Here is an 18463-nt window from a genome sequence, read left to right on the forward strand (position 1 = left end):
TTCAAGGGTACGGCAGTGTGACCTGAGCAAGGGTACGGCGGTGTGACCTGAGCAAGTGTACGGCAGTGTGACCTGAGCAAGGGTACGGCAGTGAGACCTGAGCAAGGGTACGGCAGTGTGACCTGAGTAAGGGTACGGCAGTGTGACCTGAGCAAGGGTACGGCACTGAGACCTGAGCAAGTGTACGGCAGTGAGACCTGAGCAAGGGTACGGCAGTGCGACAGGAGCAAGGGTACGGCAGTGTGACCTGAGCAAGTGTACGGCAGTGAGACCTGAGCAAGGGTACGGCAGTGAGACCTGAGCAAGGGCACGGCAGTGAGACCTGAGCAAGTGTACGGCAGTGTGACAGGAGCATGGGTACGGCAGTGAGACCTGAGCAAGGGCACGGCAGTGTGACCTGAGCAAGTGGACGGCAGTGTGACCTGAGCAAGGGCACGGCAGTGAGACCTGAGCAAGTGTACGGCAGTGTGACAGGAGCAAGGGTACGGCAGTGTGACCTGAGCAAGTGTACGGCAGTGAGACCTGAGCAAGTGTACGGCAGTGAGACCTGAGCAAGGGTACAGCAGTGAGACCTGAGCAAGGGTACGGCAGTGAGACCTGAGCAAGGGTACGGCAGTGTGACCTGAGCAAGGGTACGGCAGTGTGACCTGAGCAAGGGTACGGCAGTGAGACCTGAGCAAGGGTACGGCAGTGTGACCTGAGCAAGGGTACGGCAGTGAGACCTGAGCAAGTGTACGGCAGTGAGACCTGAGCAAGTGTACGGCAGTGTGACAGGAGCAAGGGTACGGCAGTGTGACCTGAGCAAGTGTACGGCAGTTAGACCTGAGCAAGTGTACGGCAGTGAGACCTGAGCAAGGGTACAGCAGTGAGACCTGAGCAAGGGTACGGCAGTGAGACCTGAGCAAGGGTACGGCAGTGTGACCTGAGCAAGGGTACGGCAGTGGGACCTGAGCAAGGGTACGGCAGTGAGACCTGAGCAAGGGTATGGCATTGAGACCATTTCAAGGGTACGGCAGTGTGACCTGAGCAAGTGTACGGCAGTGAGACCTGAGCAAGGGTACGGCAGTGAGACCTGAGCAAGGGTACAGCAGTGAGACCTGAGCAAGGGTACGGCAGTGAGACCTGAGCAAGGGTACGGCAGTGAGACCTGAGCAAGGGTACGGCAGTGAGACCTGAGCAAGGGTACGGCAGTGAGACCTGAGCAAGGGTACGGCAGTGAGACCATTTCAAGTGTACGGCGGTGTGACCTGAGCAAGGGTACGGCAGTGAGACCTGAGCAAGGGTACGGCAGTGAGACCATTTCAAGGGTACGGCAGTGAGACCTGAGCAAGGGTACGGCAGTGAGACCATTTCAAGGGTACGGCAGTGAGACCTGAGCAAGGGTACGGCAGTGTGACCTGAGCAAGGGTACGGCGGTGTGACCTGAGCAAGTGTTCGGCAGTGAGACCTGAGCAAGGGTACGGCAGTGAGACCTGAGCAAGTGTTCGGCAGTGTGCCCTGAGCAAGGGTACGGCAGTGTGACCTGAGCAAGTGTACGGCGGTGTGACCTGAGCAAGGGTACGGCAGTGAGACCTGAGCAAGGGTACGGCAGTGAGACCATTTCAAGGGTACGGCAGTGAGACCTGAGCAAGGGTACGGCAGAGCTTTCTGAGCAAGGGTACGGCAGTGAGACCTGAGCAAGGGTACGGCAGTGTGACCTGTGCAAGGGTACGGCAGTGAGACCTGAGCAAGGGTACGGCAGTGAGACCTGAGCAAGGGTACGGCAGTGAGACCTGAGCAAGGGTACGGCAGTGACACCGGAGCAAGGGTACGGCAGTGACACCGGAGCAAGGGTACGGCAGAATGACCTGAGCAAGGGCACGGCAGAATGACCTGAGCAAGGGTACGGCAGTGAGACCTGAGCAAGGGTACGGCAGTGTGACCTGAGCAAGGGTACGGCAGTGAGACCTGAGCAAGGGTACGGCAGTGAGACCTGAGCAAGGGTACGGCGGTGTGACCTGATCAAGGGTACGGCAGTGACACCGGAGCAAGTGTACGGCAGTGTGACCTGAGCAAGGGTACGGCAGTGACACCGGAGCAAGGGTACGGCAGTGAGACCTGAGCAAGGGTACGGCAGTGTGACCTGAGCAAGGGTACGGCGGTGTGACCTGATCAAGGGTACGGCAGTGACACCGGAGCAAGGGTACGGCAGTGTGACCTGAGCAAGGGTACGGCAGTGACACCGGAGCAAGGGTACGGCAGAATGATCTGAGCAAGGGCACGGCAGTGAGACCTGAGCAAGGGTACGGCAGTGTGACCTGAGCAAGTGTACGGCAGTGAGACCTGAGCAAGGGTACGGCAGTGAGACCTGAGCAAGGGTACGGCAGTGTGACCTGAGCAAGGGTATGGCAGTGAGACCTGAGCAAGGGTACGGCAGTGAGACCTGAGCAAGGGTACGGCAGTGAGACCTGAGCAAGGGTATGGCAGTGAGACCTGAGCAAGGGTACGGCAGTGTGACCTGAGCAAGGGTACGGCAGTGAGACCTGAGCAAGTGTACGGCAGTGTGACCTGAGCAAGGGTACGGCAGTGAGACCTGAGCAAGGGTACGGCAGTGACACCTGAGCAAGGGCACGGCAGTGAGACCTGAGCAAGGGTACGGCAGTGAGACCTGAGCAAGGGTACGGCAGTGAGACCTGAGCAAGGGTACGGCAGTGTGACCATTTCAAGGGTACGGCAGTGTGACCTGAGCAAGGGCACGGCAGTGAGACCATTTCAAGTGTACGGCAGTGAGACCTGAGCAAGGGTACGGCAGTGAGACCTGAGCAAGGGTACGGCAGTGAGACCATTTCAAGGGTACGGCAGTGTGACCTGAGCAAGGGCACGGCAGTGTGACCTGAGCAAGTGTACGGCAGTGAGACCTGAGCAAGGGTACGGCAGTGAGACCTGAGCAAGGGTACGGCGGTGTGACCTGAGCAAGTGTACGGCAGTGTGACCTGAGCAAGGGTACGGCAGTGAGACCTGAGCAAGGGTACGGCAGTGTGACCTGAGTAAGGGTACGGCAGTGTGACCTGAGCAAGGGTACGGCACTGAGACCTGAGCAAGTGTACGGCAGTGAGACCTGAGCAAGGGTACGGCAGTGCGACAGGAGCAAGGGTACGGCAGTGTGACCTGAGCAAGTGTACGGCAGTGAGACCTGAGCAAGTGTACGGCAGTGAGACCTGAGCAAGGGTACGGCAGTGAGACCTGAGCAAGGGCACGGCAGTGAGACCTGAGCAAGTGTACGGCAGTGTGACAGGAGCATGGGTACGGCAGTGAGACCTGAGCAAGGGCACGGCAGTGTGACCTGAGCAAGTGGACGGCAGTGTGACCTGAGCAAGGGCACGGCAGTGAGACCTGAGCAAGTGTACGGCAGTGTGACAGGAGCATGGGTACGGCAGTGTGACCTGAGCAAGTGTACGGCAGTGAGACCTGAGCAAGTGTACGGCAGTGAGACCTGAGCAAGGGTACAGCAGTGAGACCTGAGCAAGGGTACGGCAGTGAGACCTGAGCAAGGGTACGGCAGTGTGACCTGAGCAAGGGTACGGCAGTGTGACCTGAGCAAGGGTACGGCAGTGAGACCTGAGCAAGGGTACGGCAGTGTGACCTGAGCAAGGGTACGGCAGTGAGACCTGAGCAAGTGTACGGCAGTGAGACCTGAGCAAGTGTACGGCAGTGTGACAGGAGCAAGGGTACGGCAGTGTGACCTGAGCAAGTGTACGGCAGTTAGACCTGAGCAAGTGTACGGCAGTGAGACCTGAGCAAGGGTACAGCAGTGAGACCTGAGCAAGGGTACGGCAGTGAGACCTGAGCAAGGGTACGGCAGTGTGACCTGAGCAAGGGTACGGCAGTGGGACCTGAGCAAGGGTACGGCAGTGAGACCTGAGCAAGGGTATGGCATTGAGACCATTTCAAGGGTACGGCAGTGTGACCTGAGCAAGTGTACGGCAGTGAGACCTGAGCAAGGGTACGGCAGTGAGACCTGAGCAAGGGTACAGCAGTGAGACCTGAGCAAGGGTACGGCAGTGAGACCTGAGCAAGGGTACGGCAGTGAGACCTGAGCAAGGGTACGGCAGTGAGACCTGAGCAAGGGTACGGCAGTGAGACCTGAGCAAGGGTACGGCAGTGAGACCATTTCAAGTGTACGGCGGTGTGACCTGAGCAAGGGTACGGCAGTGAGACCTGAGCAAGGGTACGGCAGTGAGACCATTTCAAGGGTACGGCAGTGAGACCTGAGCAAGGGTACGGCAGTGAGACCATTTCAAGGGTACGGCAGTGAGACCTGAGCAAGGGTACGGCAGTGTGACCTGAGCAAGGGTACGGCGGTGTGACCTGAGCAAGTGTTCGGCAGTGAGACCTGAGCAAGGGTACGGCAGTGAGACCTGAGCAAGTGTTCGGCAGTGTGCCCTGAGCAAGGGTACGGCAGTGTGACCTGAGCAAGGGTACGGCGGTGTGACCTGAGCAAGGGTACGGCAGTGAGACCTGAGCAAGGGTACGGCAGTGAGACCATTTCAAGGGTACGGCAGTGAGACCTGAGCAAGGGTACGGCAGAGCTTTCTGAGCAAGGGTACGGCAGTGAGACCTGAGCAAGGGTACGGCAGTGTGACCTGTGCAAGGGTACGGCAGTGAGACCTGAGCAAGGGTACGGCAGTGAGACCTGAGCAAGGGTACGGCAGTGAGACCTGAGCAAGGGTACGGCAGTGAGACCTGAGCAAGGGTACGGCAGTGTGACCTTCGCAAGGGTACGGCAGTGTGACCTGAGCAAGGGTATGGCAGTGAGACCTGAGCAAGGGTACGGCAGTGAGACCTGAGCAAGGGTACGGCGGTGTGACCTGATCAAGGGTACGGCAGTGACACCGGAGCAAGGGTACGGCAGTGTGACCTGAGCAAGTGTACGGCAGTGACACCGGAGGAAGGGTACGGCAGTGAGACCTGAGCAAGGGTACGGCAGTGAGACCTGAGCAAGGGTACGGCGGTGTGACCTGATCAAGGGTACGGCAGTGACACCGGAGCAAGGGTACGGCAGAATGACCTGAGCAAGGGCACGGCAGTGTGACCTGAGCAAGGGTACGGCGGTGTGACCTGATCAAGGGTACGGCAGTGACACCGGAGCAAGGGTACGGCAGTGTGACCTGAGCAAGGGTACGGCAGTGACACCGGAGCAAGGGTACGGCAGAATGATCTGAGCAAGGGCACGGCAGTGAGACCTGAGCAAGGGTACGGCAGTGTGACCAGAGCAAGTGTACGGCAGTGAGACCTGAGCAAGGGTACGGCAGTGAGACCTGAGCAAGGGTACGGCAGTGTGACCTGAGCAAGGGTATGGCAGTGAGACCTGAGCAAGGGTACGGCAGTGTGACCTGAGCAAGGGTACGGCAGTGAGACCTGAGCAAGGGTACGGCAGTGAGACCTGAGCAAGGGTACGGCAGTGAGACCTGAGCAAGGGTACGGCAGTGTGACCTGAGCAAGGGTACGGCAGTGAGACCTGAGCAAGGGTACGGCAGTGACACCTGAGCAAGGGCACGGCAGTGAGACCTGAGCAAGGGTACGGCAGTGAGACCTGAGCAAGGGTACAGCAGTGAGACCTGAGCAAGGGTACGGCAGTGAGACCATTTCAAGTGTACGGCAGTGAGACCTGAGCAAGGGTACGGCAGTGAGACCTGAGCAAGGTAACGGCAGTGAGACCTGAGCAAGGGTATGGCAGTGAGACCATTTCAAGGGTACGGCAGTGTGACCTGAGCAAGGGTACGGCAGTGTGACCTGAGCAAGGGTACGGCAGTGTGACCTGAGCAAGGGTACGGCAGTGAGACCTGAGCAAGGGTACGGCAGTGTGACCTGAGCAAGGGTACGGCAGTGTGACCTGAGCAAGGGTACGGCACTGAGACCTGAGCAAGTGTACGGCAGTGAGACCTGAGCAAGGGTACGGCAGTGCGACAGGAGCAAGGGTACGGCAGTGTGACCTGAGCAAGTGTACGGCAGTGAGACCTGAGCAAGTGTACGGCAGTGAGACCTGAGCAAGTGTACGGCAGTGAGACCTGAGCAAGGGTACGGCAGTGTGACCTGAGCAAGTGGACGGCAGTGAGACCTGAGCAAGGGTACGGCAGTGAGACCTGAGCAAGGGCACGGCAGTGAGACCTGAGCAAGGGTACGGCAGTGTGACCTGAGCAAGTGTACGGCAGTGTGACCTGAGCAAGGGCACGGCAGTGAGACCTGAGCAAGTGTACGGCAGTGTGACAGGAGCAAGGGTACGGCAGTGAGACCTGAGCAAGGGTACGGCAGTGTGACCTGAGCAAGTGTACGGCAGTGAGACCTGAGCAAGGGTACAGCAGTGAGACCTGAGCAAGGGTACGGCAGTGAGACCTGAGCAAGGGTACGGCAGTGTGACCTGAGCAAGGGTACGGCAGTGTGACCTGAGCAAGGGTACGGCAGTGAGACCTGAGCAAGGGTACGGCAGTGTGACCTGAGCAAGGGTACGGCAGTGAGACCTGAGCAAGTGTACGGCAGTGAGACCTGAGCAAGTGTACGGCAGTGTGACAGGAGCAAGGGTACGGCAGTGTGACCTGAGCAAGTGTACGGCAGTGAGACCTGAGCAAGGGTACAGCAGTGAGACCTGAGCAAGGGTACGGCAGTGAGACCTGAGCAAGGGTACGGCAGTGTGACCTGAGCAAGGGTACGGCAGTGAGACCTGAGCAAGGGTACGGCAGTGTGACCTGAGCAAGGGTACGGCAGTGAGACCATTTCAAGGGTACGGCAGTGAGACCTGAGCAAGGGTACAGCAGTGAGACCTGAGCAAGGGTACGGCAGTGAGACCTGAGCAAGGGTACGGCAGTGAGACCTGAGCAAGGGTACGGCAGTGAGACCTGAGCAAGGGTACGGCAGTGAGACCTGAGCAAGGGTACGGCAGTGAGACCATTTCAAGTGTACGGCGGTGTGACCTGAGCAAGGGTACGGCAGTGAGACCATTTCAAGGGTACGGCAGTGAGACCTGAGCAAGGGTACGGCAGTGAGACCATTTCTAGTGTACGGCGGTGTGACCTGAGCAAGGGTACGGCAGTGAGACCATTTCAAGGGTACGGCAGTGAGACCTGAGCAAGGGTACGGCAGAGTTTTCTGAGCAAGGGTACGGCAGTGAGACCTGAGCAAGGGTACGGCAGTGTGACCTGAGCAAGGGTACGGCAGTGAGACCTGAGCAAGGGTACGGCAGTGAGACCTGAGCAAGGGTACGGCAGTGAGACCTGAGCAAGGGCACGGCAGTGAGACCTGAGCAAGGGTACGGCAGTGAGACCTGAGCAAGGGTACGGCAGTGAGACCTGAGCAAGGGTACGGCAGTGTGACCTGAGCAAGGGCACGGCAGTGTGACCTGAGCAAGGGTACGGCAGTGAGACCTGAGCAAGGGTACGGCAGTGAGACCTGAGCAAGGGTACGGCAGTGAGACCATTTCAAGGGTACGGCAGTGTGACCTGAGCAAGTGTACGGCAGTGAGACCTGAGCAAGGGTACGGCAGTGAGACCTGAGCAAGGGTACGGCAGTGAGACCATTTCAAGTGTACGGCGGTGTGACCTGAGCAAGGGTACGGCAGTGAGACCATTTCAAGGGTACGGCAGTGAGACCTGAGCAAGGGTACGGCAGTGAGACCTGAGCAAGGGTACGGCAGTGAGACCAGATCAAGGGTACGGCAGTGTGACCTGAGCAAGGGCACGGCAGTAAGACCTGAGCAAGGGTACGGCAGTGAGACCTGAGCAAGGGTACGGCAGTGAGACCTGAGCAAGGGTACGGCAGTGAGACCATTTCAAGGGTACGGCAGTGAGACCTGAGCAAGGGTACGGCAGTGAGACCTGAGCAAGGGTACGGCAGTGAGACCTGAGCAAGGGTACGGCAGTGAGACCAATTCAAGGGTACGGCAGTGAGACCTGAGCAAGGGTACGGCAGTGAGACCTGAGCAAGGGTACGGCAGTGAGACCTGATCAAGAGTACGGCAGTGAGACCTGAGCAAGGGTACGGCAGTGAGACCTGAGCAAGGGTACGGGCAGTGAGACCAGAGCAAGGGTACGGCAGTGAGACCTGAGCAAGGGTACGGCAGTGTGACCATTTCAAGGGTACGGCAGTGTCACCTTCGCAAGGGTACTGCAGTGAGGCCATTTCAAGGGTACGGCAGTGTGACCTTCGCAAGGGTACGGCAGTGAGACCATTCGAAGGGTACGGCAGTGAGACCTGAGCAAGGGTACGGCAGTGAGACCTGAGCAAGGGTACGGCAGTGAGACCTGAGCAAGTGTACGGCAGTGAGAACTGAGCAAGGGTACGGCAGTGTGACCTGAGCAAGGGTACGGCAGTGAGACCTGAGCAAGGGTACGGCAGTGTGACCTGAGCAAGGGTACGGCGGTGTGACCATTTCAAGGGTACGGCAGTGTGACCTTCGCAAGGGTACTGCAGTGAGGCCATTTCAAGGGTACGGCAGTGAGACCATTCGAAGGGTACGGCAGTGAGACCTGAGCAAGGGTACAGTAGTGAGACCTGAGCAAGGGTACGGCAGTGAGGCCATTTCAAGGGTACGGCAGTGTGACCTTCGCAAGGGTACGGCAGTGAGACCTGAGCAAGGGTACGGCAGTGTGACCTGAGCAAGGGTATGGCAGTGAGACCTGAGCAAGGGTACGGCAGTGAGACCTGAGCAAGGGTACGGCAGTGAGACCTGAGCAAGGGTACGGCAGTGTGACCTTCGCAAGGGTACGGCAGTGAGACCTGAGCAAGGGTACGGCAGTGAGACCTGAGCAAGGGTACGGCAGTGAGACCTGAGCAAGGGTACGGCAGTGTGACCTGAGCAAGGGTACGCCAGTGAGACCATTTCAAGGGTACGGCAGTGAGACCTGAGCAAGGGTACGGCAGTGAGACCTGAGCAAGGGTACGGCAGTGTGACCTGAGCAAGGGTACGCCAGTGAGACCATTTCAAGGGTACGGCAGTGAGACCTGAGCAAGGGTACGGCAGTGAGACCTGAGCAAGGGTACGGCAGTGAGACCTTAGCAAGTGTACGGCAGTGAGACCTGAGCAAGGGTACGGCAGTGTGACCTGAGCAAGTGTACGGCAGTGAGACCTGAGCAAGGGTACGGCAGTGAGACCTGAGCAAGGGTACGGCAGTGAGACCTGAGCAAGGGTACGGCAGTGTGACCTGAGCAAGGGCACGGCAGTGTGACCTGAGCAAGGGCACGGCAGTGTGACCTGAGCAAGTGTACGGCAGTGAGACCTGAGCAAGGGTACGGCAGTGAGACCTGAGCAAGTGTACGGCAGTGTGACCTGAGCAAGGGTACAGCAGTGAGACCTGAGCAAGGGTACGGCAGTGTGACCTGAGCAAGGGTACGGCAGTGAGACCTGAGCAAGGGTACAGCAGTGAGACCTGAGCAAGTGTACGGCAGTGTGACCTGAGCAAGGGCACGGCAGTGTGACCTGAGCAAGTGTACGGCAGTGAGACCTGAGCAAGGGTACGGCAGTGAGACCTGATCAAGGGTACGGCAGTGAGACCTGAGCAAGGGTACGGCAGTGAGACCTGAGCAAGTGTACGGCAGTGAGACCTGAGCAAGGGTACGGCAGTGAGACCTGAGCAAGGGAACGGCAGTGTGACAGGAGCAAGGGTACGGCAGTGAGACCTGAGCAAGGGTACGGCAGTGAGACCTGAGCAAGGGTACGGCAGTGAGACCTGAGCAAGGGTACGGCAGTGAGACCTGAGCAAGGGTACGGCAGTGAGACCTGAGCAAGGGTACGGCAGTGTGACCTGAGCAAGGGTACGGCAGTGAGACCTGAGCAAGGGTACAGCAGTGAGACCTGAGCAAGGGTACGGCAGTGAGACCTGAGCAAGGGTACGGCAGTGAGACCTGAGCAAGGGTACAGCAGTGAGACCTGAGCAAGGGTACGGCAGTGAGACCTGAGCAAGGGTACGGCAGTGAGACCTGAGCAAGGGTACGGCAGTGTGACCTGAGCAAGGGTACGGCAGTGAGACCTGAGCAAGGGTACGGCAGTGTGACCTGAGCAAGGGTACGGCAGTGAGACCTGAGCAAGGGTACGGCAGTGTGACCTGAGCAAGGGTACGGCAGTGAGACCTGAGCAAGGGTACGGCAGTGTGACCTGAGCAAGGGTACGGCAGTGAGACCTGAGCAAGGGTATGGCAGTGTGACCTGAGCAAGGGTACGGCAGTGAGACCTGAGCAAGGGTACGGCAGTGTGACCTGAGCAAGGGTACGGCAGTGAGACCTGAGCAAGGGTACGGCAGTGAGACCTGAGCAAGGGTACGGCAGTGAGACCATTTCAAGGGTACGGCAGTGAGACCATTTCAAGGGTACGGCAGTGAGACCTGAGCAAGGGTACGGCAGTGAGACCATTTCAAGGGTACGGCAGTGTGACCTGAGCAAGGGTACGGCAGTGAGACCTGAGCAAGGGTACGGCAGTGTGACCTGAGCAAGGGTACGGCAGTGTGGCCTGAGCAAGGGTACGGCAGTGAGACCTGAGCAAGTGTACGGCAGTGAGACCTGAGCAAGGGCACGGCAGTGTGACAGGAGCAAGGGTACGGCAGTGTGACCTGAGCAAGGGTACGGCAGTGTGACCTGAGCAAGGGTACGGCAGTGAGACCATTTCAAGGGTACGGCAGTGACACCTGAGCAAGGGTACGGCAGTGTGACCTGAGCAAGGGTACGGCAGTGAGACCTGAGCAAGGGTACGGCAGTGAGACCTGAGCAAGGGTACGGCAGTGAGACCTGAGCAAGGGTACGGCAGAATGACCTGAGCAAGAGTACGGCAGTGTGACCTGAGCAAGGGCACGGCAGTGTGACCTGAGCAAGGGTACGGCAGTGAGACCATTTCAAGTGTACGGCGGTGTGACCTGAGCAAGGGTACGGCAGTGAGACCTGAGCAAGGGCACGGCAGTGTGACCTGAGCAAGGGTACGGCAGTGAGACCATTTCAAGGGTACGGCAGTGAGACCTGAGCAAGAGTATGGCAGTGAGACCTGAGCAAGGGTACGGCAGTGTGACCAGAGCAAGGGTACGGCAGTGTGACCTGAGCAAGGGCACGGCAGTGTGACCTGAGCAAGGGCACGGCAGTGTGACCTGAGCAAGTGTACGGCAGTGAGACCTGAGCAAGGGTACGGCAGTGAGACCTGAGCAAGGGTACGGCAGTGAGACCTGAGCAAGGGTACGGCAATGTGACCTGAGCAAGGGTACGGCAGTGAGACCTGAGCAAGGGTACAGCAGTGAGACCTGAGCAAGGGTACAGCAGTGAGACCTGAGCAAGGGTACGGCAGTGAGACCTGAGCAAGGGTACAGCAGTGAGACCTGAGCAAGGGTACGGCAGTGAGACCTGAGCAAGGGTACGGCAGTGAGACCTGAGCAAGGGTACGGCAGTGTGACCTGAGCAAAGGTACGGCAGTGAGACCTGAGCAAGGGTACGGCAGTGTGACCTGAGCAAGGGTACGGCAGTGAGACCTGAGCAAGGGTACGGCAGTGTGACCTGAGCAAGGGTACGGCAGTGAGACCTGAGCAAGGGTACGGCAGTGTGACCTGAGCAAGGGTACGGCAGTGAGACCTGAGCAAGGGTACGGCAGTGTGACCTGAGCAAGGGTACGGCAGTGAGACCTGAGCAAGGGTACGGCAGTGAGACCTGAGCAAGGGTACGGCAGTGACACCTGAGCAAGGGTACGGCAGTGAGACCTGAGCAAGGGTACGGCAGTGAGACCATTTCAAGGGTACGGCAGTGAGACTTGAGCAAGGGTACGGCAGTGAGACCTGAGAAAGGTTACGGCAGTGTGAGCTGAGCAAGTGTACGGCAGTGAGACCTGATCAAAGGTACGGCAGTGTGACCTGAGCAAGGGTACGGCAGTGTGACCTGAGCAAGGGTACGGCAGTGAGACCTGAGCAAGGGTACGGCAGTGAGACCTGAGCAAGGGTACGGCGGTGTGACCTGATCAAGGGTACGGCAGTGAGACCTGAGCAAGGGTACGGCAGTGAGACCTGAGCAAGGGTACGGCGGTGTGACCTGACCAAGTGTACGGCAGTGAGACCTGAGCAAGGGTACGGCAGTGAGACCTGAGCAAGGGTACGGCGGTGTGACCTGATCAAGGGTACGGCAGTGACACCGGAGCAAGGGTACGGCAGTGACACCGGAGCAAGGGTACGGCAGAATGACCTGAGCAAGGGCACGGCAGAATGACCTGAGCAAGGGTACGGCAGTGAGACCTGAGCAAGGGTACGGCAGTGTGACCTGAGCAAGGGTACGGCAGTGAGACCTGAGCAAGGGTACGGCGGTGTGACCTGATCAAGGGTACGGCAGTGACACCGGAGCAAGGGTACGGCAGTGTGACCTGAGCAAGTGTACGGCAGTGACACCGGAGCAAGGGTACGGCAGTGAGACCTGAGCAAGGGTACGGCAGTGTGACCTGAGCAAGGGTACGGCGGTGTGACCTGATCAAGGGTACGGCAGTGACACCGGAGCAAGGGTACGGCAGAATGACCTGAGCAAGGGCACGGCAGTGTGACCTGAGCAAGGGTACGGCGGTGTGACCTGATCAAGGGTACGGCAGTGACACCGGAGCAAGGGTACGGCAGTGTGACCTGAGCAAGGGTACGGCAGTGACACCGGAGCAAGGGTACGGCAGAATGATCTGAGCAAGGGCACGGCAGTGAGACCTGAGCAAGGGTACGGCAGTGTGACCTGAGCAAGTGTACGGCAGTGAGACCTGAGCAAGGGTACGGCAGTGAGACCTGAGCAAGGGTACGGCAGTGTGACCTGAGCAAGGGTATGGCAGTGAGACCTGAGCAAGGGTACGGCAGTGTGACCTGAGCAAGGGTACGGCAGTGAGACCTGAGCAAGGGTACGGCAGTGAGACCTGAGCAAGGGTACGGCAGTGAGACCTGAGCAAGGGTACGGCAGTGACACCTGAGCAAGGGCACGGCAGTGAGACCTGAGCAAGGGTACGGCAGTGAGACCTGAGCAAGGGTACAGCAGTGAGACCTGAGCAAGGGTACGGCAGTGTGACCTGAGCAAGGGTACGGCAGTGAGACCATTTCAAGTGTACGGCAGTGAGACCTGAGCAAGGGTACGGCAGTGAGACCTGAGCAAGGTAACGGCAGTGAGACCTGAGCAAGGGTACGGCAGTGAGACCATTTCAAGGGTACGGCAGTGTGACCTGAGCAAGGGTACGGCAGTGTGACCTGAGCAAGGGTACGGCAGTGAGACCATTTCAAGGGTACGGCAGTGTGACCTGAGCAAGGGTACGGCAGTGTGACCTGAGCAAGGGTACGGCAGTGTGACCTGAGCAAGGGTACGGCAGTGAGACCTGAGCAAGGGTACGGCAGTGTGACCTGAGCAAGGGTACGGCAGTGTGACCTGAGCAAGGGTACGGCACTGAGACCTGAGCAAGTGTACGGCAGTGAGACCTGAGCAAGGGTACGGCAGTGCGACAGGAGCAAGGGTACGGCAGTGTGACCTGAGCAAGTGTACGGCAGTGAGACCTGAGCAAGTGTACGGCAGTGAGACCTGAGCAAGGGTACGGCAGTGTGACCTGAGCAAGTGGACGGCAGTGTGACCTGAGCAAGGGTACGGCAGTGTGACCTGAGCAAGGGTACAGCAGTGAGACCTGAGCAAGTGTACGGCAGTGTGACAGGAGCAAGGGTACGGCAGTGTGACCTGAGCAAGTGTACGGCAGTGAGACCTGAGCAAGTGTACGGCAGTGAGACCTGAGCAAGGGTACAGCAGTGAGACCTGAGCAAGGGTACGGCAGTGAGACCTGAGCAAGTGTACGGCAGTGAGACCTGAGCAAGGGTACAGCAGTGAGACCTGAGCAAGGGTACGGCAGTGAGACCTGAGCAAGGGTACGGCAGTGTGACCTGAGCAAGGGTACGGCAGTGTGACCTGAGCAAGGGTACGGCAGTGAGACCTGAGCAAGGGTACGGCAGTGTGACCTGAGCAAGGGTACGGCAGTGAGACCTGAGCAAGTGTACGGCAGTGAGACCTGAGCAAGTGTACGGCAGTGTGACAGGAGCAAGTGTACGGCAGTGTGACCTGAGCAAGTGTACGGCAGTTAGACCTGAGCAAGTGTACGGCAGTGAGACCTGAGCAAGGGTACAGCAGTGAGACCTGAGCAAGGGTACGGCAGTGAGACCTGAGCAAGGGTACGGCAGTGTGACCTGAGCAAGGGTACGGCAGTGAGACCTGAGCAAGGGTACGGCAGTGAGACCTGAGCAAGGGTATGGCATTGAGACCATTTCAAGGGTACGGCAGTGTGACCTGAGCAAGGGTACGGCAGTGAGACCATTTCAAGGGTACGGCAGTGAGACCTGAGCAAGGGTACAGCAGTGAGACCTGAGCAAGGGTACGGCAGTGAGACCTGAGCAAGGGTACGGCAGTGAGACCTGAGCAAGGGTACGGCAGTGAGACCTGAGCAAGGGTACGGCAGTGAGACCTGAGCAAGGGTACGGCAGTGAGACCTGAGCAAGGGTACGGCAGAGAGACCATTCCAAGGGTACGGCAGTGTGACCTGAGCAAGGGTACGGCAGTGTGACCTGAGCAAGGGTACGGCAGTGAGACCTGAGCAAGGGTACGGCAGTGAGACCATTCGAAGGGTACGGCAGTGAGACCTGAGCAAGGGTACGGCAGTGAGACCTGAGCAAGGGTACGGCAGTGAGACCTGAGCAAGTGTACGGCAGTGAGAACTGAGCAAGGGTACGGCAGTGTGACCTGAGCAAGGGTACGGCAGTGAGACCTGAGCAAGGGTACGGCAGTGTGACCTGAGCAAGGGTACGGCGGTGTGACCATTTCAAGGGTACGGCAGTGTGACCTTCGCAAGGGTACTGCAGTGAGGCCATTTCAAGGGTACGGCAGTGAGACCATTCGAAGGGTACGGCAGTGAGACCTGAGCAAGGGTACAGTAGTGAGACCTGAGCAAGGGTACGGCAGTGAGGCCATTTCAAGGGTACGGCAGTGTGACCTTCGCAAGGGTACGGCAGTGTGACCTGAGCAAGGGTATGGCAGTGAGACCTGAGCAAGGGTACGGCAGTGAGACCTGAGCAAGTGTACGGCAGTGAGACCTGAGCAAGGGTACGGCAGTGTGACCTTCGCAAGGGTACGGCAGTGAGACCTGAGCAAGGGTACGGCAGTGAGACCTGAGCAAGGGTACGGCAGTGAGACCTGAGCAAGGGTACGGCAGTGAGACCTGAGCAAGGGTACGGCAGTGTGACCTGAGCAAGGGTACGCCAGTGAGACCATTTCAAGGGTACGGCAGTGAGACCTGAGCAAGGGTACGGCAGTGAGACCTGAGCAAGGGTACGGCAGTGAGACCTTAGCAAGTGTACGGCAGTGAGACCTGAGCAAGGGTACGGCAGTGTGACCTGAGCAAGTGTACGGCAGTGAGACCTGAGCAAGGGTACGGCAGTGAGACCTGAGCAAGGGTACGGCAGTGAGACCTGAGCAAGGGTACGGCAGTGTGACCTGAGCAAGGGCACGGCAGTGTGACCTGAGCAAGGGCACGGCAGTGTGACCTGAGCAAGTGTACGGCAGTGAGACCTGAGCAAGGGTACGGCAGTGAGACCTGAGCAAGTGTACGGCAGTGTGACCTGAGCAAGGGTACAGCAGTGAGACCTGAGCAAGGATACGGCAGTGTGACCTGAGCAAGGGTACGGCAGTGAGACCTGAGCAAGGGTACAGCAGTGAGACCTGAGCAAGTGTACGGCAGTGTGACCTGAGCAAGGGCACGGCAGTGTGACCTGAGCAAGTGTACGGCAGTGAGACCTGAGCAAGGGTACGGCAGTGAGACCTGATCAAGGGTACGGCAGTGAGACCTGAGCAAGGGTACGGCAGTGAGACCTGAGCAAGTGTACGGCAGTGAGACCTGAGCAAGGGTACGGCAGTGAGACCTGAGCAAGGGAACGGCAGTGTGACAGGAGCAAGGGTACGGCAGTGAGACCTGAGCAAGGGTACGGCAGTGAGACCTGAGCAAGGGTACGGCAGTGAGACCTGAGCAAGGGTACGGCAGTGAGACCTGAGCAAGGGTACGGCAGTGAGACCTGAGCAAGGGTACGGCAGTGAGACCTGAGCAAGGGTACGGCAGTGTGACCTGAGCAAGGGTACGGCAGTGAGACCTGAGCAAGGGTACAGCAGTGAGACCTGAGCAAGGGTACGGCAGTGAGACCTGAGCAAGGGTACGGCAGTGAGACCTGAGCAAGGGTACGGCAGTGAGACCTGAGCAAGGGTACAGCAGTGAGATCTGAGCAAGGGTACGGCAGTGAGACCTGAGCAAGGGTACGGCAGTGAGACCTGAGCAAGGGTACGGCAGTGTGACCTGAGCAAGGGTACGGCAGTGAGACCTGAGCAAGGGTACGGCAGTGTGACCTGAGCAAGGGTACGGCAGTGAGACCTGAGCAAGGGTACGGCAGTGTGACCTGAGCAAGGGTACGGCAGTGAGACCTGAGCAAGGGTACGGCAGTGTGACCTGAGCAAGGGTACGGCAGTGAGACCTGAGCAAGGGTACGGCAGTGAGACCTGAGCAAGGGTACGGCAGTGACACCTGAGCAAGGGTACGGCAGTGAGACCTGAGCAAGGGTACGGCAGTGAGACCATTTCAAGGGTACGGCAGTGAGACCATTTCAAGGGTACGGCAGTGAGACCATTTCAAGGGTACGGCAGTGAGACCTGAGCAAGGGTACGGCAGTGAGACCTGAGCAAGGGTACGGCAGTGAGACCATTTCAAGGGTACGGCAGTGTGACCTGAGCAAGGGTACGGCAGTGAGACCTGAGCAAGGGTACGGCAGTGTGACCTGAGCAAGGGTACGGCAGTGTGGCCTGAGCAAGGGTACGGCAGTGAGACCTGAGCAAGTGTACGGCAGTGAGACCTGAGCAAGGGCACGGCAGTGTGACAGGAGCAAGGGTACGGCAGTGTGACCTGAGCAAGTGTACGGCAGTGAGACCTGAGCAAGGGTACGGCAGTGTGACCTGAGCAAGGGTACGGCAGTGTGACCTGACCAAGTGTACGGCAGTGAGACCTGAGCAAGGGTACGGCAGTGAGACCTGAGCAAGGGTACGGCAGTGAGACCTGAGCAAGGGTACGGCAGTGAGACCATTTCAAGGGTACGGCAGTGAGACCTGAGCAAGGGTACGGCAGTGAGACCTGAGCAAGGGTACGGCAGTGAGACCTGAGCAAGGGTACGGCAGTGAGACCTGAGCAAGGGTACGGCAGAATGACCTGAGCAAGAGTACGGCAGTGTGACCTGAGCAAGGGCACGGCAGTGTGACCTGAGCAAGGGTACGGCAGTGAGACCATTTCAAGTGTACGGCGGTGTGACCTGAGCAAGGGTACGGCAGTGAGACCATTTCAAGGGTACGGCAGTGAGACCTGAGCAAGAGTACGGCAGTGAGACCTGAGCAAGGGTACGGCAGTGTGACCTGAGCAAGGGTACGGCAGTGTGACCTGAGCAAGGGCACGGCAGTGTGACCTGAGCAAGGGCACGGCAGTGTGACCTGAGCAAGTGTACGGCAGTGAGACCTGAGCAAGGGTACGGCAGTGAGACCTGAGCAAGGGTACGGCAGTGTGACCTGAGCAAGGGTACGGCAGTGAGACCTGAGCAAGGGTACAGCAGTGAGACCTGAGCAAGGGTACAGCAGTGAGACCTGAGCAAGGGTACGGCAGTGAGACCTGAGCAAGGGTACAGCAGTGAGACCTGAGCAAGGGTACGGCAGTGAGACCTGAGCAAGGGTACGGCAGTGAGACCTGAGCAAGGGTACGGCAGTGTGACCTGAGCAAGGGTACGGCAGTGAGACCTGAGCAAGGGTACGGCAGTGTGACCTGAGCAAGGGTACGGCAGTGAGACCTGAGCAAGGGTACGGCAGTGTGACCTGAGCAAGGGTACGGCAGTGAGACCTGAGCAAGGGTACGGCAGTGTGACCTGAGCAAGGGTACGGCAGTGAGACCTGAGCAAGGGTATGGCAGTGTGACCTGAGCAAGGGTACGGCAGTGAGACCTGAGCAAGGGTATGGCAGTGTGACCTGAGCAAGGGTACGGCAGTGTGACCTGAGCAAGGGTACGGCAGTGAGACCTGAGCAAGGGTACGGCAGTGAGACCTGAGCAAGGGTACGGCAGTGACACCTGAGCAAGGGTACGGCAGTGAGACCTGAGCAAGGGTACGGCAGTGAGACCATTTCAAGTGTACGGCAGTGAGACCTGAGCAAGGGTACGGCAGTGACACCTGAGCAAGGGTACGGCAGTGTGACCTGAGCAAGGGTACGGCAGTGAGACCATTTCAAGTGTACGGCGGTGTGACCTGAGCAAGGGTACGGCAGTGTGACCTGAGCAAGGGTACGGCAGTGAGACCTGAGCAAGGGTACGGCAGTGAGACCTGAGCAAGGGTACGGCAGTGAGACCATTTCAAGGGTACGGCAGTGTGACCTGAGCAAGGGTACGGCAGTGTGACCTGAGCAAGGGTACG

At 58.7% G+C, this 18463-nt stretch overlaps 1 protein-coding gene across 5 annotated transcripts in view; it reads left to right on the forward strand.

Annotated features, from left to right (window-relative positions):
- The window catches only part of LOC122563307 (uncharacterized), a 177078-nt gene that overhangs the window by 91566 nt on the left and 67049 nt on the right, over positions 1-18463 (forward strand). The window lies entirely within an intron of this gene.

This window comes from Chiloscyllium plagiosum, unplaced genomic scaffold, assembly GCF_037043375.1.
Source record: "Chiloscyllium plagiosum isolate Xiang-an unplaced genomic scaffold, Cpla_swu_hap1 HiC_scaffold_26, whole genome shotgun sequence".
NCBI classification, from domain to species: domain Eukaryota; kingdom Metazoa; phylum Chordata; class Chondrichthyes; order Orectolobiformes; family Hemiscylliidae; genus Chiloscyllium; species Chiloscyllium plagiosum.